Genomic DNA, 22009 nt, shown 5'->3' with positions numbered 1-22009 from the left:
AGATTTTCTGCTCTCTGCCCATGTAAATGGGGTTGTACACACCTAAAACACTGTCTGATACTAACTTTTGTGTGCTTTTATTATGGGAGGTAAATGAACGTTTATAAAACTGACAATGTTTTAAATTTTAATTTGAATTGTAAGAGTAAGAATCTCTTAAGCCAGAGAGGATGTGAATAAGCCTAACTGAATTGCTGAAGCCAAGTGGTAGTTTTGGTTTTTTGGTGAGGGGACAAAGCTGTCAAAAACTTGGGTTGTGTTATGTCCTCAGTTTTTAAGCAGAATTGTCCTTTGAAATCAAGGACCTGGGTTTTGATCAATGCATAACAAGTTACTGCATTTAAAAGCAAATTCTCATCAGTAACTAACCTGACATCCTGCCAGAAGGGAAAGTTCTTCTAGAATTTGCATTCCTTGATCTTTGTCATGTTGGACTAGGGTGGCTGTGAGGAGCAGTTTGCAGAGGTGCTGGGGACTGCTGGGCAGTAATTCAGGCATTGAAAAAGGCAGTGCTGAGAATGCTGCTGCTGAAAGCTCATGTAAGAGACACAGATCTGATTGTGGTGTTGGTCTGACATGTGCAGATTTACAGTCATTACTGTCAAAACAAAAGGCAGTATCTCACAGGGAGGGCACAAACCAAACAGCTTCCATAAGCATAAAAGTAAATGTCAAATATTTCACTTTATTAGTTGTCATAAGGATTAGGGAGGCAGGGAGCATGTCAATGGGACTGAATAATTATGGCATAATTAATCTTTTTGACAATATGTGTTTCTCCATTGGGCAGGGGCTGCTGAGAAGAGGTGGGCTCAGCTTTTAACTCCAACCTCCTATTTTTTTTATTTCTATGGATATGTTTTCAAACACTGATTGTGGAGTGAACCTGATGGTTGGTGGAATGTTTGTAAATTGGAGGATTAAAGTGGGTGAAGTCTTCAAGAGGGAATAGTTTAATCCTGTACTGTACAAAAGCAAAACAAAATCCTTCATTTCAGTGCTTATGCTCCAGTTCTCATTTCTTACACTAAGCTTATAGCAGCTTGTGTGCCAGTCTGGATAGGACTCTGTGTGGCAAATACCAGTGACAACTTGAGTTTGATCAAAACTAGGATTTGAACTAACTCTTCCAGAGGTTAACCTGATGGACCTGTAAGCTCTCCAGAGATTTACTTACAAATGTGGCTTGCAAATGCCATGTACGTGACGACAGTAGGACATGTTGTGAGTTAGATTCATGTTTGCTCCTGTGGAGTGTACAGAAAACAGCAATGTCACTTTGCTCAAGTGTTTTAGCAGTCAGGGTTTCAGCCTTGTTCCAATGGGAGACACATTTGTCAGAGCAGAAAAGGCTTCCCACACAGCTACTAGCATGCTGTAGCTGTGATACTGTACTGCTTTTGTATGGGAAATTATTTTGAACTTTGGGGTAGCTGCTGGGTCACAATTCACGACTGTGCTGATCGGCAGCTGTGCAGGGCATGAGGGGATTCTGCATTATGCTAAAGTAATAAAGTAATGTTTGGGAGGTTTTGTACATTCAGGAATTTGTTCAGCTGTAGTAAAAGGACTTCCTCTAGAGGCTGGTACTGGTTTTCAGAGAGGGAAATCAGTAATTTCTGTAAGCAGCCAATCTTATTGTAAACACTGGTGATTTTCACAGGACCAGTTGATGTATTAAACTTGTTTTGCTGAACCATATGCAACAGATTAAGGCCAGCAATCATTTTTCAAACACAAAGGACAAAAAGCAAGTTATATGCAAGAGTAGTTCGAGTGTATAACTGGAGTTGGTGATAAGTTTCACAATATCTCTCTACTGTGACAGCGACACCATTTAGAGACCATGACAAGTAATTTGTAACAGAAATATCACTACCAATGAGCAGGGCAAACTCAGCTTGGTGAATAATGTGTTCAGGGACTACTGCCACATTCTCTGCTGTGGTCTGTGTGTGAGCAGGACTGGGATGCAGATGTTGCTTGAGGGAATTATGCACATCTGCTCCTGTCACTTCTGTAGTGCTTCCCAAGACTATTATGCAGTGTTGACTAACATGGCATCCTGTGGTTTTAAGTCAGAATGGAAAGGTCTTCTATAGCTTTGCTCCTGTACAGATCTGGAAATTGATATAATTTACTGCTACAGTTTCATCACAGAGAAAACCCCACTTTTCAGACTGATGTAAAGGCTCCCCTGAAGGCTGGGGAGCTGGAAAGAAAGAAGAGTGCTGACATGCTGTTTTTTGAATGCTTGCTGGTAATAAAGGCAGCTGCATTGCTCCAGCAGCCATGTGGCTAACTCAAAGTTTGCCTGGCATTCACATGGTAAAAGTGCTTTTCATGATAAATTTGGTCTGCTAACCTCAGCACTTTTTAGTCTCTGAGGTACACTTCTCTCTCTGATGAAATTGAAATTCAGTGCCATTGGAGTTGTTCTTTGCCCAGAGAAGAGTGACTGAAAGAAATGAACCTATGTTTTCTTATTTATGTTAAGAAAGAAAATGAGCAGACTATGAAACAGCAGAAGTAAACTTCCTGTGTTCCCAAAATATTTAATAAATGGATATCTAATACTTTCAATCAGAAATATGGCAGCATAGCATGAAAATCTTTGAGATAAAACACACTGGCCTAATACAGTCCCTTGTGAAATGCCACATGATAGAGTCAGGAAATGTTTAAACATCAGTAAAACAAAAGGCCCCTCATGCAAAGGGCAGGGTTTCTTATAGCAAGGGAGGTGTAGCCAGTGTACATCATGGACACCAGATTTGCCCTGAAGTAAGGTACAAATATCTGTCCATCCAAACAGCAGCTGTGCACCTGATATTTTCAGAATGCTAATGCTAAAGTAGGTGGTATCAACTGGGTGGCCAAAATTACTTCACATCAATTAATCTGCTTTGAATAATGGCATTTATCTGTTTAGTCCTTAATGATCCCGTTTTCTTCCGTGCTTTTTCACACAACCGTCTTTAAATGTTTGTTTGAAATCACTATGAGTATGTATTGAGGTGGGCTGGATTTGGCTGAGGTACAGTTGGACTTTCTTTGTCCTGGCTGGTATTGGGCTGTGTTTTGGATTTGTCCTGAACACAGGGTAATAGTAAAAAGACATTTTTGTTATTGCTGAGTAGGTCTTACAAAGATCCAAGGCCTTTTCTGCTGTTCATATGACCTCTCATGTAGGCACCACCCCCATGTGTGAGGAGAGCAGAGCAGATTAGAAATGAGGGCACAGCTTCATATAGAAGTATTTGCAGAGGGAATTTCCTTGGCTACGGAGAATATGTGTTGACCAAATGAAGGCAATTTTATGACCTCTTTCATGCAACCTAGTTTCTAAATACATTGCAGGACAAGCTTGTCTGGAAAAGAGCAATAGTAGATTATTAAAGCCAAAAGATAAAGAATAAGCCAAGTTGTTGAGCTCTGCACATTTTGCCTTGTCTGCATGTAAATGAGTTACATTTGCAAGGGGAATAAATACAGAGCATATCACTGTTGTGCAAGTCTGATTAATTAAACTCAACCAGATAAACAGGACAAAGTATGAGACTCTGTTATATTCACCAAAATTCCTGTTTCTCAAAACCTCACACAAATAAATACTATCTGACATCATGCCAGCAAATCTGAAGTGTTCTGGACTACATAATTTATCAGGGTTACCAATTATCTTAATCTTCAGTGATTTGACTTCCTAGTATGAATAACCAACTTTTATGTCTGTGTTTATCCTAAAATACAACTGAATATAATTTCTTTAAAGCACAAGAGCCTTGAACCTCCTCTCCTTCGGGGACAATCTACTGGCTTCTGCCAACTGTTGTACTCTGATAGCTCCTCTTTACAAAGACCTCCTTTTCTCAAAAAGTGCTTTATTATACATATGCTTGGAAATAGGTGGTTTGAACTCAATTATGTAAGCAACCTGTAACTGAAGTCTCTGGAAATTTACTGTTTCAAAAGAAAAGACAGTGAACCAGCTGAAGGCTGTTTTCTTTCTAGGATACAGAGAGCTGTTTTAACTCTATTTTCTCTAGCTTTTTAATGATCGCTATAGCTAAGTGTCAGTTTGGGTGTGAAGGAGTTACTTGACTCTTGCTTTTAGCTTGTAGCATTCCAGCAGAAAATGGTTGCAAAGAATAAGGTTTGTGATGCAGATGTAAAAGTTGTCCTGGCTCTGCCCTTAGCAGGGTTTGGTTTGGGCATGGCCTCTGTCTAAGCCAGGCAATATGTTATTTCTGTGTGTTATGGGACTTGAGGGAGTTAACATCAAAGAAAGCCTTCAACTTTGTCCTTGCCATTTCTAATATAAAATTACTTTTTTATTTTCTCTTGTTACTTATAAATGTACCTCCAGTTTCTTATTCTTTCTCTCCCCTATCTAATTATAGTTTTTTAAAAGGTGCCATTTTCTGCAAATTTTGAGAGGCATTGGCAGCTCCCTTTCTTTTGACATCCTAAATAAGATGAACACTCCCTGATAGCAGTATAGCAGTGGGAGGTTAACAATCACCCACTGTAATCAAAAAACTTTACATTTCAAATGTAATCTAGATCTAGGCTGGGGACAGCTTTCAAAAAGATGTGATATTGAACTAAATGGCTGCAGCTTAGATGTTATAATTGGATATTTTGGGCTATATCATAACTCATTTCTTTTCTGTGGATGCTTTTGATCAAATGGGAATAAAATATATTTAAAACAACTGCTGTAATTAAGAATAAATACCATACTTTTATTGTATTTTTAGCCTCTAATAAGCTATTACATTTTTGGAGTCACTTTCTGTCTTACTGTAGAACCTCCTTCTTCACCACATCTATTCAGAAAATACACTGCCAACATTTTTTAGAATAGAACCCATTTTATTGCTTTTGCTTCAGAATTTGCAAACGATCATATTTTTATTGCCTTTTTAACACCCTGGATTTATAATGGTCCTGGCAAGCTGTAAATGAGGACAAATGGAAAGTTAGAAAAATCCCTAATAAAAAAAATGTGTTAGGAGTTCGTGGCTTACGCTTCACTGTCTTCTGTGGCTTGAGAACCAAGGCTTCTGACCACTGAAGCAGGCATGAATTTTGCTACTGACTTTGGAAGGGGTTGGTAGAGTCCTCATAGCTCTGCTCTGACCCCAATACTTTGAAATTACATTACTCAGTTCCTCACAGGGAGGTTCTTGGTTTCTTCCACAATGTGGCTTTCCAGCAGGTGATTTGGTCACTGTCTACAAATAAAAAATGCTTTTCATTTTCAAAATTAGGAATTAGTCTCAGGAGGTAAGTACTGGCTTCATGCTACTAAGAATGGACTTAGAAGGATTTAGCAGATCCATCCATGCAACTCTATTTTAATTGCTCCTGCATTGCTGAGAGTAAAATTTTACTGACAAAAATTCAAGTGCCACCATTTAATCTTTGACTTCTCTTGCTAGAATGATGTGTGCAAATAACATTCTCTGCCTGACAAAGCAAAGATCACTCCATAAGCCTTCCTTGTCCTTCTCTTCTCCTCAAAATGCTTTTAGAACAACAACCATAAAACCATATGTTCTGTAATGGGAGCAGCTTCCATGCTACAGTCTTTTCTGTTAATCTCATCCTGTTCCTTCTAGTTCTGAGGCTCTGGAGGAGTCAGTGAGCATTCTTTGGGCTGAGGAGCAGAGTCACAGACCATGCTGTTGCTGAGAGGACTCTGCTCCTTTCATGCCATTGAGAAAGGCAGATACTGAGGGAATGTACCTCCCATCCCTATTCTGGCACTGGGATAGTTGCATCAGTATCATGGTCATGGTGGTTTAATGTTAATAGCCATTGGTCTCTGGGTGAGAGGGATATTGTTCAAAACAAAAATCAATTAAAGGACGTTAATTTTGGTTTTCATTACATGCTTAAGGCAAAAGGGCTCCTGTACTCTGGATAATTTTGCCATTGATGAATCACCTTTGGGTTACTCTGATGTAACTTACTTTGGGTGGTTTAATTATGTTTTCCTGTAGGTTTGATTTGTCTACTAACACTAATGTTAGGTTCTGTTTGGGGTTTTTTTTCAGTTAAAGTAAAATATTCCCTTTTATCTCCCTTTATTCCTAAAGCAACCTGTAGGAAGGATACCAGATACCTCTCTTTTCTTATTAATTCCCTTTCAGAAATCCATGCTGACTACTCCAAATCTCTTGCTTGGTTTTATATGTCTAAAAGTAGTTTCTAGGATTATTTACTCCCTCAGGGATTGAGTTGTGGTTGACCACCTGATAGTTCCCCTGATCCTTCTCCTTGCCCTTCTTCAAGAGAGGAATGACATTTGATTTCTTCCTGTCCTAGGGAGCTTCCTTTGATCACCGTGACCTTTCAAAGATAATTGAAAGTGCCATTGTAATGGCACCAGCCAGCACCTTTAGCACTTGGGGATGCATCTCATCCTAAATACATCCTCACCTTTTCCCATTTTTATCTACAACTTGCAGGTGACACTAGTTTATTAAATATATGACTATGTCCGAATGGCAACTATTTCACAACCATCTTTTCCCCCTTAAAGACTTAGTTATATCTCTCTGTTCATCTGTTGAGCTCTTGCCCAATAGTACTTTATCAGGTGCAGAGTTTAAAAACTTCGACAAACATAACAGAGAAAGTCAACTGTTTCTCTTACAGCAAGGAAGGAGGGAAGTTTGCATTTCTATTTTTATGGTGATAATTATCCTACTGTCATTATTCTGTTTCATGTTTCAGCACAGATTTATAAAGCTGATGTTTATTATCATTCCAAAGTCACCCTTTTGGGGTAATTATCTCTTTGAAATGTAAAGAAATGGAAGCAAGAAAGTTAAATATTCTCTCAAGCAATTAAAAACCAGAATTTGGGGCTGCTCAATCTTTTTCTTTTCCTTGTTTTCCTTCAAGCAACGGATTTTTTAAAATAATGTTAGAAAAAATTAAAAATCCATCATTGTACACTGAACAGTTGCTGACTTTGAGGGACACTTGACAACACTTTCACAGATGGAAGAATAATTGTAGGGCTTCTATGATGTTCTGAATAATGATTTTTGACCTGGACCTAGTGATGGTTTTATTGCCTCATGTCCACAAGGGATGTTATCCTCTGTGACAATTTTTTTCTGGTTACTCCCTCCAAGAGTGACATTTAGAAGGAGGTAAATGTTCATTAGATGGAAGCTGCAGTTCTAATGTGCTTAAGTGCCTACACATCTCCTGAGAGCACTGGACTTTGTTTTTGAGGAGGCTGATGAGGTACTGAGCAAATTCAATGAACAGGCTTACCACTGTCTCTTAATGCTCCAATAATCATTTCCTGTCATATGCTTTTCCTTTAGAATTTGGCTTTCAGTAGTCACTGTGGCAAGCAGCACTTTTTAAAAAACTGGAGGTGATTACAAAATTCGCATGTAAATTGGGAGGGCATGAGGAAGCATTTGTTACTTTAAATTAACACATCTAGTGAGGTTAAGGATTTTAGCAATATGGTTTATGTTATCATTCCAACCACAGTTCTCCTCAGATGTATGTGGAATCTAACCTGGGGAAGACAAGCTCAATTTGAAGGATAATTAATTTGTAATTTTACTTTAGCTCTGAATCTCTCATGTGCAAACCATGACATTTAAGGGAACACAAAACAATGGTTCATGTCAGGTGCAAAGGGCATTGTTAATTTTCTGGAGAATGGCGGAGATTCTTTGGTGTTAGAGTTCTGTGAGCCTTACAAAGGAGGCACAGTTCCAGCAGGTTTCACAGCATCTCGTGTCCATCTGTGGTGGGCAGGCTGGGATCTTCCTCTCCAAGGAAGCCTGAGGCCTTCAGCTCTTCACAGCTCCTTCTGGCTGCTGATGCCTGAGTTTCAATAACAAACAGGGATTCAACTTTCTGGAAGGAGGTCAACAATTATTTCTAAGCAGCAGAAGTGGTCATCCATGTAAATTTTTGTAGCTGATGTTTACAGCCATAGCTGTACACTCTCCCTTAACCTGAGAGCTTAGTTGCTTAATAAAAGATCTTAGTTAATCAATTAGAGGAAAAGCTCTTTCTAGCTGGAACAGCTATAAATACAGCAATAATAACAGCATTTATCTGCCAGGAAAACTAGAGGTGAATGAGTTCCTACAGCCAAATGAATTAAAAGTAAAAAGAATAATGAAGTATGTTTAGCCACATTTGCAGAAAGTGTATGGAACATAGGTTCACTGAAAGCCATGTCCTTATCTAGGTTTATACTGCCAGAAGATTTGCTTGTATTATCAATGCCTCCTGGAACACACTTTTTCACCTCATTTGTAGTTATTATTCTTTGATGGTATTTTTATTTTCCAAAAAGCATCATTGCTTTTTAGTGGGAGAGTATACATTTTAAAAAATGTTTTAGAGAAACTCACCATCAAGGTAAGGTTGAAATATCTGAACTGCTATCTACTTTTTGAGTATAATATGTATTTCTTTGCTTTCTTGGGCACAGTTATAAAAGTATTTCAAGTTCTTTATAGCTTATGCAGGCAGAGAGTTTTCCTTCTGAAAACCATATTTAGCTGAAAAAAGGGAGAGAGGATTAGTCCACTGTCAAAAGCCACTTTCAGTGTGGGCTTATTTCAATAATGCTTTTCTATATGCAGTTTTCATTTACATTTAGAATTAGATTCTGCCCACCCCTACTTTATTGTCATACAAATAATTGGTGACTTGTGAAAAATGAAGTATTTTACCCTGTAAGCCTTACAAGCAAATACTTTTTACTGGAAGAAGCTCATCTTTGTCCCTGATGGAAAAGTTTCCTCCACTATTCTGTAGCTAGCAGCATTCCTTTTAACAGGTAACAAAGCATCATGCCACAGTCCAAAGGCTGCCTTGGGGCAATCTAATTATCCCTATATAGGAATAAAGAAAGAAAAGCAGACATTGGCAGGCATTCAGAATACATCAAATGCCCCAAAGCATAAATTTGCAACTCAGGAAATATTAGTGTCCTTTATTATAAAATCATTGATGTCAATTTTTAATATCCTAAAATTCAGGGATGTTCAGTTCTTGAATTGTGGCTCAAAAAGAAATGAATCATCTAGAAATTGTGGTGACAGATTCATGCTCAGAGTATTTATACTACAGTTGTGATTGATACATTAATTTAGACAGTTCGGTTTTTAGATTTGCCAGTGCTATTTCTCTGTCACCAGTTTCATGTTTGTGTTCATTATTACAGAGCATGAGGTGTATTCCTGAGCACAGGGACCTCCTGTGTAGCTGTATCTGAGAAATTGGCTATGGATTATTTGTGGGAGGATAGAATGAAAGGAAGTGAAGATTGCCTTCTGCACAATCTCAGCCCTGAGGAGTTGCACCTGCAGTAATTACCAAAGATTAGGAACGGGCCTGCCCTTAACAGGCCACACCTGTGTCTAATAAGGATGGGTGCTATAAGAGGGTGGGTTAGCTGGGTGAGGAGAGAGCTGGAGTTTGTTGGCTGTGCTATGCAGGTGTCAGTGTTATGAGGAGATGCCCATGAGAAATCACCAAGAAGGTATGGACCTTTTGCAATAAGATGGTGACCATTACTAGATCTCTGTTCAACACCTTTTATTCTCAATTGGGGTAGTTCTTCCAAATGGTATGGGGGAAGCCTGCCCCCAGCTAAGAGCAAACAAGTGACTTGCAGGGCACGTAACTGGTGTGTGTTAAATAAACCCAATGAATTTTGCATGTGTTGAGTGAAGTAGCCAGCTGATGCCATTGCCGGCAGCAGAGCAGTCCCACCTGGCATGCTGCCACAGCTCCAAACTTTCTCAGTCAAAGCTGCTATGAGTGTACACACTGATAGACATGGAATTACGTGCTCTGGATGAAATCCTGCTTCTGCTGAAGTCTGTGGCAAATTTCCCATTGATTTTTCTGGAAAGCAGTGACCTTGTTTTGTACACCCAGCCTGTTTTATGTGTGAATCACCTGAATGATATTATGCTAATGCTTTACCTTGCACACACTAAATATGGCACTCCGTTATTTGTAGTCTCTCAATAACTACCAGGTTATGTCAGCTTGTACACTACAGGTCCTGCAAATTCAGCAGAGAATTTGCCAGGTCAACAGACTTGCATTGACTTGGGCGGTAACACCTATAAAAATTTTGTAGCCTGTATCCTGCTTCCATTGATGTTCAAACTAGAACAAGCTCTTAAGTTTGTTCACCACCACTACCAGGACTACTTAGAGACATTCAACTTCACCCACTGACAAATGGATTCAAACCTTGTCCAAGCTGAAAAGGAATTTAATTGTAGCTGCATGATTCCATGCTGATATTGGAGATTGAGTGTCTCAACCAAGGGTTAAAAGTCACTGAGTTTGACAACACTTCAGCTTTGTTACCCATGTTGATTTATATCAGTCAAGCCTTGATCTCAATTACTCCTCCATTCTTGGATAAAGGCTCCTGTCCTGGTAGTCCCACCTGTAGTAGTCCCAATGTAATTTCGTGGTCTCCTCTAGATTTCTATCCTGGGTGAGAATACAGGAATGAGTTCCTTAGGTATGATAGGCACAACAGGCAATAAAAGGTGTATACAGGGAGACACACACAAAAATCTACAGCTTTATGAGGCAGCTTCAGGAGCAGTATTTGTCTAACCCAGCGAAATGAATTGAAGGCTGTCAAGAGCACAGAAGGACATTTGCAGTGGCAGCAAAACAGAAAAACAAACAATCCAACTAAGGCTTTTGATCTAGCAAAAGAAGAAAAGTCACATGAAGAGCAGATGAAAAAAACATATTTTGTGCTTCCTTTCCTTTTAGCACTGAAAAGCAAGGAAGATTTGTGGATGCCTGACAGGTATTTTCTTTATGATAAAATGCATGAAGAAATACTCTTAGTACTGGTTTAATGAAAACACTACTGATTTTCTTTATTTTACAATTTGGGCTGTGTTTGTCTTTTGTTCAAGTTTCCAGAATAAGTTTTTTGTTTAGGGCTGATGGGCTTGATGGTTTGTTCCCCACCCTGAGAAGTTAGATCTATATGAATTGAGCTGTACATTAATTGTAACGCTAAAAAATCAGTAGTTAAACCAAAGTGGGATGGCAGTGTGTTCAGTAAACACACTAAGCAGGGAAGCTGTCCTCTTTTTGGATGCCAGTTATGTCTGGTAACTATAATGAGCATTTCTTACAAAATGCTGGGGAGTGCTAGGGATAAAGTAAAAAGTGTAACTGACTTAGCTCTTAAGTTCAGGTGTGATATCAGTGGTGATCTGCAAACAGCATTTCATTCAAAATGAACATTGACTGAAAATAAAAATGCAGTCTATAATGTAAAAATATTAATGCCTAAGCTGGCAGAAAGTCTGGAATTATTGCCACCTCAGTTCCTTATATTTTTGGATACAGCGCTGATCATATTTGCTTCAGAGAGGTGTTTTTGTTCTGGACTATGTCAGATTTAAAAAAAAAAAAACAACAAAAAGACCCAACCAAAAAAGCCTCAGAACCAATCTTTTTAAAAAGGAGAAAGGAGCTTCTCCAAAATGGGAGTTACTATTAAAAAAATGAAATATACCAAAGTGTCTCATATGTTGTAGTTTGAATTATTGTGGACTTATTTAAGGGAAGCATAATTAAAAGAGAAACTTCCTCAACACACCACCTCATTTATTCTATTAAAAATGATTACTCATCTTCATCTATATCAGGTTTACTCATTTACATATAATCAAGGTTCTGATGTGCTGAAAAGAACGAGAAAAATATCAAGTTTGGCATCCCAATTCATTTAATTCATTCAAATGAAGAACTACACAGGCCTCTATTGAGCTGTAGAAGGCAAATACTCTAAAGATAAAAGCAGAAATAACAGTCCTGAAGTATTGCTAGGTAAATGAGGCTAGATTGAGCAATGACCTTTGTTTCCTCAGTTTGTCACAAACTTTTAGTATTGTTTAAACTGGGAATATTGGACATTTTCTGACTTCTTCAGAGATGTACATGGAAGTGTATCCTGGACAAGGGCTTGAGCAGTGCACTCCAAAGTGCACTCCCAGCTATTGGGGTGTGGAAAAAATACTTTAGGAATCATCAGTATAATATTTTTTTAGTTGTGCTTATTTCACCTTTGGCCCATTCAATTTTCATTTCCTTTTTTATGTATGTTTTCATAATGTAAACAATATGTCAGTAAAGTAGCACATATACATTTTAAAATGTAACTATATGGGAGTCATATTCAAAAAAAGTTTACTGATAGCAGTGTGAGATCAAAAACTATTGATCTGGAGATCAATTATCCACATGACAGGCCCACCCTAGATATGGTTTGTGATCATACAATTGCCTGCTGGTATTGATCATGCATGGCTGCATGCAGAACGGGTGCAAATGGGATTAAATCCGACTCAGTGCTTGAAGAGTTTACAGAAAGATTCCTGCTCATTTTGAGAAGATAAGGCTAAAGATGTTAGAGAGGTGATAGGAAGGTTAGAATGCAACTCAGAAAAATGAAACAAAATAGTTTTAGGAAAAATAATCCAAATAATCAACAGTGACACAAGAAATCTGTAAACCAGTTGTGCAGATAGAAAGTTAATAGATAAGGTAGGGGGTTTTGAAATTTGAAACAAAGCAGCACAAATGGTCAGAAGGATTTTGAGTTGTACTGTGGATACATGCATTATGGAACAGGAATTAATCATTTATGTTGCCTTGGCTCCAGTATGGCTCTGTCTGGAAAATTGCATTTTTCCCAGGATATTGCTGTATCAGAAACCTATGAACACACAAATGGAAGGAGTTTAGGACCAGTAAACTATTATGGGAAAGATCACAGTTATGAGATTATGTATAGAAATTAAAAAATTTATTAAAACACACCTGTCTTGCAAAAGAAAGGAGGAGAAGCAGACAAAGGAGAATAGGGTGAGGTGATATGGCTTAAAACATTGAGTGACTCAGTGAAGAGCAGAAGAAATGAGAGAAGTGTTAAACAAAGAAAAATAATTATGGCTTCTGTATCAAATTCTTAATGACAACAGAATGATGATCAATTGCTTAAATTTTTATTACATTCCTGATACTACGTGTTTTCCAAGAACATAAAAAGATGTTTCAGAGATTAATGTTTCGAAGATGGATAAGAGCTGAAATAGCACAGGTCTCTGAGATCAACAGGGAAGTCTGTCTTGGCACTAGATTATTTTATATTTTCGGTTGTGGTGTTCTGGGAAGAAATATATGAGACGTAAACACTGAAGTTTCAATGATGGCTCCATGTCATCCAAGGATGACAGAAACACTCAGTCCATTCTTATGGCTGTGCAGGCACCCTGGGGTAGTGGATTGTGGCAATCTGGGGGGACTGAGACTGCCTGGAAATGTTTCTGTATAATGAGCAAAGAGGTTGTTTTCTAGGAGCCTGCCATGAATGAGGTGAAGCATCTGTGCAATTGTTTGGTAGGATCAGCACAATTATTTTTTCATAGGGAATTGTTTTCCAGATCAGATTCAAGGTTATTTTTTATTAAAGTAAATTATTTGTCTTTCCTTGCCCTCAAGAAATTAACTTTTTTAAAAGAGCAGTTAAGTGCTGATGTATTTTTCAGCATGACGTACAATTGATTTAAAATATAAAATGAGCAACCCTAAGTGAAGAATCTTTATGAAATGATGTAACCCTTTTCTACTGCATTTAAGTCATGCTGTTTCTGTTATTGCACAACTCTCCACAGAGCTGCCTGAGTGCAGTTATAATATGGTTTGAAGGTCTTGTGGCTTTTCTAATGTACTAGACAAATGTAGACATCAATCAAAACTAATTTGCTTCTGCCAGCAACTTCTTATCCCTCTGAATAAAAAACTGCCACAAACACACCACAAAACAAATCAGCTTACCTTCTGCAGTTCTTGTGTCAACCCACTAAAATCGCTCACCAGAGTAACAGCAGAGTTACTCTGATGCTGCTCCCAAGGTGCTGGTTGTCTTCTATCATTATGTTGCACATGTTGCCTTTGTCTTAACTGGCTTGAAAGTCTTTTTGCCACATAAAATGACAAGACTCACACTGACACAGTTCTGAACTTAGAATGCAGATAGCTAACCACAGGAAATTTAACACTAAAATAACTTCCTGCTGTAGGCATGGTCAGGCACTGGAACAGGTTGCCCAGGGAGGTTGTAGAGTGTCCCTCGTCAGAGTTATTCAGAACCAGAGCGGACTCAGTCCTGAGCAGCCTGCAGTGGAAGACCTTGCTCTGAGGGAGGGAGGTTGGCCTGGACGATTTCCACAGCTCCCCTCTGTGATTCTGTGCAGAAGCCAAGTATTTCCAGCAAGCAAATGTTCTGCTGTACCAGTTGTGGTATTTCTAGTTTCTGTGTGATCTCTGGTCTTGTACGTCTCTCTGACTTAAATCATGTACTTAGTGCTATCTGAAAACCTGGCTTTGTGCTGAAAATGGTGAATTTCTGCATTCACTTTAGATTACTACTAGCAGCTAAGCACTGGTCAGAAAACAATGGTGTTATATACACAGAGTTTTCTTATTATTGGCTGTGTAGCAGATAAACATTAGTAAAGAACATCCTTAAGGGATATTTTGGATGAAAGAACAGTGCAAAGACAAAGTGATATAATAAAGTGCTGACCTTTATTTCACTGTGTTAAAGACTCTTTTGTGTGTTGCAGGATCTCAGAAACAGTAAGAACATGAGAGCTGACAGTTGTATTTAAATAAATTAAGTAATAATGCATGTATTTTATGTAGTGCAATTAAAAACACAGCTTCAGATTTTTTTTTTCTTGCAGTGGATTGGAAAAATGCAGAATGGCAATACTAGCAATTATTTGCCCAGGAGCACATGCTTAAATTGAATTCCCACTGCAAGTCTTCATGCAGGATCCAAATGCTTTCTTTTCCAGTTCTTAGACATTTTCCCAAGCCCACAAGCCAATCCAAAAGAAGTCCTTTTGGCATTACCCACATGCCCTCAGGCTGGATGTGTAAAGGAGGTTTCCAGAATTTCAACCTGACATGCCAAAGTCCACATTGGCACAATTAAAGTGGCTGGAATTATGTTTACTTACAAGAGAATAAAAGGTCTTGTGAACTTCAAAGTTTTGTAAGTTCATGAGATCCTTAGATTCTTTGCATACTTTAGATATGTCCGCCATTATGGCCACAAAAGAACCAAAATTATGAAATGTACAAGTGAATGGGACCCCTGAGACGAAGTCCACAAGGGAAATGCTCTGCCTGACTGAGAAACCTTTTTCTGTCACTGTAACCTCAGACCAGAATGATCAGGACATATCTGGATACCTGGGATGGATAATGTTTATTTCAGAGCATGCACCTCAGAAGCAGTGCTTACTTCTCTTTCATTTTCCATTTGTATACTCTTGCCTGTTTATAACTAACCTTCCCACTCTGCAGATCCAGGAGGTATCACATTTATCCTTTTCCTCATTTACAGGACAGTATTTTGAGGGAATATTAGCCTCAAAGGGTAATGAATGTGTCAGACTGTGAATCTTGTATTTTGATTTTTAAAAAGTGAAAGCTGGATAGAGTGGAAAACCATAAATCATTGTTTACTAAGGGTCAAGTTGGCAGAACTGAATTGTTGTACATATGGCTGGAAGCTGCTGGTGTGCCAGTCAGGAAGGAGGCATTGACTGCCCAACTCTTATTTGAATTAGGTATTACACATCCCTATTTTGTGTGGCACGGATGTCATGGAGATGCACAAAAATGGATGAACACCCTGTAGCAGCTGAGGGAAAGGGGGAAGTGTACACACCTAGAAGCTTTATTTGCCTTACTGCATATGGAATGAATTGCCTAATGTATCTCCCTTCATTCTCAGAAGTAAGGAGGAATACTCCCATTTTGCAGGCTAGAAGTTTAGGCACAGCAGCATGAGGTTACCTCATCAGATTTCACTGGTTCGCTGTCTCAGTTGCATGGTAATTCTGTCCAGTTCTACTCAAGGCCCATGCTTGGGGTGGTTTTTCCACATAAGTGCAATTAAAGATTTTTCAGTGATATTGCTCAGATCTGAGCTGATAGATACCTCAAGAACATTGTTGAAAATTGTCTTTCAGGAAAACAGTTGCATTGATAAATGGGGACTATTAATTTTTTTTAAAGGATGAGTTAATTCTTTCTAAAGGATGAGTTTGTCCACTTAACCTATTGCTAGGGCATTTTGAATATTTCTGTGTCTGCTGTAGACATGTGAGTTAGTTAATGGGCAAGGTCAGTCAGCACTTATTACCATTAAAATCTCATTTAGATCTGCTGATCCCCTTGATGGTGCTTTGGTTCACATGGCACACTGGGTTTTATGCTTCTTTTCAGTGTTTGGAACCAGGGCTGTTCCATTGCTCCTTTTGAACACGGGTAACAGCACTCAAAGGATGAGTTATGTGTCGTGGTGCACGTAGATCATTGCTGCTGCATCTGAACTGCTCTTGAACCTCACTCCATACTCCTCGTGCTCTTAACTCTTTCCAAGTCTCTGGAAGGGTAGAAGAGCTGTGAAATGGGAGGGATTTGGTGTGGCTGCCACACAACTTTCTTGGCTTCTTGCCCAGCTTCCAAACTAACCTTCAGATGCCTTGCATAGCATTCCTGGTGATCGAACAACAGGAAGGCAAGGTTCAGGTGTTGAAAGGAATCTGGTCTGTCTGCTGTCAGCAGACATAGGGGTACAGACTATAGAAAGGTATAGATAGCCACAGTATTTCCTGTCTCTTTGGGTTTGTGGGTTTTTTCCCTGCTGTATTTGTTTGAAAAGCCATTTCCTAAGACTGACAGAGGGATGTAATGATGAGACATATTTGTAAACTCTTCTGGGGTAATCAGGTGTGCGAGTTACCATGAGGGCAATATGGACTGTCCCAGATTCATACGTATTCAGGGGATTTCTATGGCTTGGAAACATTTGAAAATGTGGTTTTAATTGTGCAAGTACAGTTCTGTAGTGACCTCATTCATTCACAGTCTCTGTGAACCTGGAAAGTTATGCTTTCTATCTGAAACTTACCAGAAGTTTCCTTGTGTATCCCCAAGAGAAAGGCATAGTTAATATAGGATATCTGTTTGCTGCTGAGCTGACCTTACTTGGCATTACAAATCAATAAATCACAGGCAGACATTTCTGTGTCACCTTTCTCAGGATATGAATTCTCCTACTTGCGTGAGCATTTCTATTTTAGAGCAGTGTAACCTACACAGGCCTGTAAATACCACAGTACCTCTTCCTGAAGAACCCCTAGTGGTGCAGGCACTCATACCTGCTGTTTCTGATCTGTTCACTTGTCTCTTCTGCATTCAGGTAGATGAGGTCTGCTTGGTTTTAGCACATTCTATTAGAAAAATCAAGTTAGAATTTCACCCTGTGTGAAATATTTAAGCTTGTGTCTGATGCTGTGTATTAATTATAGCATAGTGATATAATTAGCTATAGGAATAGAGATGTGTGTCTTTTTTTGTTTATTGACAGAATGTCATACATGATTATTAATGAAAACAATAATAAAAATCTTCTTTCAATTTCTAGCAGAGAGGAAACTTCCTGGTTTTGCCATGTTCATCTGCCATGTGAAAAATCTAGATTCTAAACCTAAATTAGTCTCTTAGAGGGAAACCCAGTTATGTGACTACCTTGTGTACATTTTTAGGTGTTTATTTTTTAATCTATTTTTGACGTCTTTTTTTTTCCTCATTTCTCTGAATGTCCAAATCAGTGTTTGGATTCTGTGGAAGCACCTGCAAATTGTACAAAATCAAACTCAAATTATAGCTGTCATATCATTCTTATTAGTCTATGTCCCAAAACGATTTGATGAACTAATAGAAATGTAGACAGCTGAAATTGATAAAGGTTTAATCCGGATGATTTTTGAATTGCTTTCCTGGCAAACAAGACTGAAATAAGCCAAGACTCATTTCTTCTGTATGAATGAGTATGATACTCCCTGAAGGATGGTTTTGGTTTTGAGCAGTTCCATTCCTAATTTATATGTCATTCTCCAGAAACAAAGCATGGGTCAAAATTGGCAATTGCCTTGTTTCAAACTGCCATGTTTCTAGAAAGCAGCTAGCCTTGCTCAGCTCACAGCAGCAGCTCTCTTGCCAGAATCTCAAAGTTTAATAATCAGAGGAGTCACTTAAGATTCCTGGTTAGGGAAAGGTGTCCCTGCCATGGTGGGGTGTTGGAACAGGATGATCTTTAAGGTCCCTTCAAACCAAAATCATTCTCTGATTCCTGCATGCATTCTAAAGTGGTATCTGCTGAGTGCTGCCTAAATGAGTATCTTCATCTGCTTAGGTGTGCTTCTATTTTTAATTCCTGAGGAAGTGAATATCTGCTGTTCAGAAATATCTCACCTTAAGCTGGGTTGATGTGTGACTGAGATGCACAGATGGGTATCTACCATAGAATTACAGCTTTCAAATGCAAGGACAAAATCTGCTTTCAGAATCAATTGATCACTGAGGTTTGTATTCCTTTGGGGTTTCTCTGGAAGGTTGCATCAGTATCACAAAATGCAGAATGCCTTTGGTGCAAATGACACCTGATTCAGACTGCTGCAATACATGGGCAGAAAGTTTCATGGCTTATTCCACACAACCACTGGATTCCTCTCAGTGAATTAAACAGAAGAATTGCTAGTTTGAATAGATTCTTTAAAAAGTAAATTTTAAAATCCTTGTACTATTTGTTGTGTCCTAAAAGGCTTTTGTTTTTTGGACTCTGAACCTCCTTTAACTCCTCTAAATCTAACCTGCCCTTCATACTGGCAAAAGGCATCAATTAAAAAATCTCTGCTTTTACCAGTCCAGCTGTGGAAGATTGAATTAACAACACAAGCCTAACAGAGCTTCTTGAACTGCAAAACCTAAGCCAAATACCAGTTTTATCAATTTGCTTTGGAAAATGGAAATGCTAATTATTTATGGAGTTGTGCAGTTTTTCATGACATGCAATTTCGTTTCTGACAGATCAGATAATTTTATTATGGGGGATGGGATTTGCAAATGCAGGGTACTGATCTAAGCCCCTTCACACCAAAAAGTTTGGATGGTTGATAAGAATTAACTTCAATTTTTTTCCTTTCTGATCCTTCTTCTCATAAGTTTTTATGAATTATAGATATATTCATGCATGTGCACAAGTGTAAGAGAGTGCATATTTTCTTCAGGCTTTTTCATTATGACTTTCATTAAAATGACCTGTATAATACAGAGTCTTGAAGGGAGTAAAACAGAACTAACTTTCTGTACATATGTTGGAACAATGACGTCTTTGATATCTTTATAGCTTCACAGTGCTGCCTCTTTTGTCCAGATAAAAAGCTTCAAACACCATGGAAAAAATAACTTGTTCTGAAAGTTACTGATTTTAATTTTTATATTTTATTTTTTAATCCCAGGTATTCTGACAACCATAAAACCATGTTCCTAAGCACCACGTGTACACACCTTTTAAATAGCTTCTACTTCCCTGGGCAGCCTGTTTCAATGCTTGGTGACCCATTTGGTAAAGAGATTTTTCCTAATATCCCACCTAAGCTTCCTCTAGTGCAGCCTGAGGCCATTTCCTCTCATGCCATCACTTGTGGCAGGTCACTGACCATTTCCCCTTGAATTGTGGGGCCTTCATTCTGCTGCCCGTCTTTGTCTCCCAGTTCAGGAAGCTGTGCAATAACTGGCCTCACTCTGAAGGACTGAGGCAAAGAAGACATCAGGTACCTCAGCCTCACCCTCATCCTTTGCCACTGTGTTTTCCCAGGAATCCAGCATAGGATGAAGATTCTCCTTAGTCCCCTTTTTGTTGCTAATACACTTATAGAGGCATTTTGATTGTCTCTTATGGTAGTAGCTGAATGAAGTTCTAGTTGGCCTAGAGATCTCCAGTGCTCTGCTGAACCTTATAGGAACAATTCCACATAACTGAATTTTTCCTAGGTAAAATCAGAGGTGGCATGTTTTAAATGACTGTCTCCTTTCTTCCATTTGTATTAAGTGTGACCTACCTTAACTTATGCAGTATCTTGTCCCAAGGTAAAACCAAACAAAATAAAAAGAGCAAGAATGTTATCTTTCTAAAGGTCATGTCTCTTATGATTAATGTGCTGTTTTGAACACAAATATCACTTAGCAATTATAATGTGAATGCAACTACCACACTTTTAAGAGAAAACTAGCATGATTGTGTATTTATTTAGAGTTATGCTAGCCAAAGCCATTTGGAGAATGAATGTTTGCCATAGGTACCCACACTTTATTCACAAATCAAACCAAAAACTTGTATAGTCTGTGAATTCTTTTGTATTTTCTCATTCCAAGCTATGATTTTAACCTGACATTTCCCATCTGCCTTAGATGAGTGGCTTCTGTGCTAACTTTTATTCCATTGTTGAAAACATGGTTAATAATGTGGAAGGTGAAGGTGGGATGCTCATGGAATAAGGCTGAAGGCAGAAGGAGCTTTGTGTCTTTGGTGATAGTAATTTTCTTTTTTTAATTTTTTTCCCCCTTCTTGTACAGCCTGAAAGGTCTGCATGGACTGTCCTGAAATGCCAACTGGCTGTCAATGTCATCCATCAAGGGTCGAGCAAGGACTCACTGTGACAGACACCCTGCCTTGGAGGTAATTACCCTCAACCTCCCAACACTGAATTAAGCATTGGTTATAAAGCAAGATGCTTAAGGCCAGTGTGGAATCTCAGGTTTTGCTTCATATTTGTTTTGCAGCTGCTTTATTTACACTTTGCCGTATGCTGATGACATAAATTAATCTGCTATCTCTCTTTAGAGAACCTGGGCTGGCTGTACTGATCCCAGAGTGGTGCAACCTGGCACAGCAGCAAAATGCATCCATGTCAATGCTCCTGATAGCAGCAGTCAAAGGAACACAGGCTGGGAACTCATGGCTCTGTCCCTGCCTCTGGGTGACCGTAGGGAAATTCTTTATTGCCTCTCTGCTTCAGAGTCCTCTCCCTTACCTAGAGAAGAAATCCAGTGTACCCCCAGCTGGGTAGTTGCAACAAAGATAGAGCAGCACATCGCTTGGGGCCTGTGATTTAAAACTGGATTTTCTTATTCTGTACTAATTTCACTGACTATCACAAATCTCTATTTTTTTCAGTCATGCATTTAAAAATCAGAATAAGCAGACTGGGGCTGGAAGGATTAATATGTTTCCTTTGATACTAGAATTCTAGTATTTTGGACTGTGCACTGCATTTCTTTTCTCCAAGACTGCATATAAAATGCTATTTGCTGACTTCTCATCTATATAATTAAAGCTAGCTCTATTATCAGAAGGATTCTTATGAGGCTTAGCTGCTCTCCTACATATTCACTGTTTTACACTCATTAAAAATTATCTTCTAACTTCCCCTTCTAGAATAAATATATAGAAAAGTTAGAGAAATTATCCTATTGTCAATTTATAGAGAGAAATATAGGGAAAATAGGGTACATTTGATTTTGTTTTTTCAAAATCAGTAGTTCTCTAAAGAGCTATAGATTTAGGTCCCAGTGATTGCTGAGATTGTTAGCCCAGCAGCTCTGGTGACTTGGACAATTATTTTCCATACAGTAAGAGGAAACTCTCCAAATAGAAAGATTTGCTACTATGTAAATGTAAGTCTTTGGGTTGATTAGAAGAAATGAGAAAAAACTTTTCCTGATGCTCTTTCATAGTTTGTTTCATAGTTTGTTGAAGCTGCCTGTAGCCTTTCTGAACTCTGCCTGTGACACTTTGCTGAAGGGTAGCTGCTTTGTTTTGTTTGATAAGACTCCTGTAAGTGCCAAAGTAGAAGAAGCTTTCTGATGTGAGCATAATTCAATTTCTGTATGGAAAGTGCCTTGACTCTTTTTAAACTCTGCTTCCTCAGACTGAAATTTCAGGTAGTGGTGGAAAATTCAGCCTCATATTCTCAGTCTTGTCCTCTTACCAGATTTGCCTGATAATGTACTGGCCTGTGAGGAA

The 22009-nt window shown here is 38.6% G+C and overlaps 1 long non-coding RNA gene across 1 annotated transcript in view; it reads left to right on the top strand.

The window, feature by feature from the left end:
• Positions 1-21001, top strand: part of LOC106630758 (uncharacterized) — a 139460-nt gene extending 118459 nt beyond the window's left edge. The window contains exons 6-7 of the long non-coding RNA XR_012581086.1: positions 20560-20662; positions 20828-21001. This is a non-coding gene — a long non-coding RNA (uncharacterized LOC106630758). The remainder of the gene's footprint in view (positions 1-20559; positions 20663-20827) is intronic.
• The last annotated feature ends 1008 nt before the right edge of the window (positions 21002-22009 follow it).

Source organism: Zonotrichia albicollis, chromosome 7, assembly GCF_047830755.1.
Source record: "Zonotrichia albicollis isolate bZonAlb1 chromosome 7, bZonAlb1.hap1, whole genome shotgun sequence".
Lineage (NCBI taxonomy): Eukaryota > Metazoa > Chordata > Aves > Passeriformes > Passerellidae > Zonotrichia > Zonotrichia albicollis.
The sequence above is the reverse complement of the archived record's forward strand: the minus strand, read 5'-3'. Positions and strand labels throughout refer to the sequence as shown.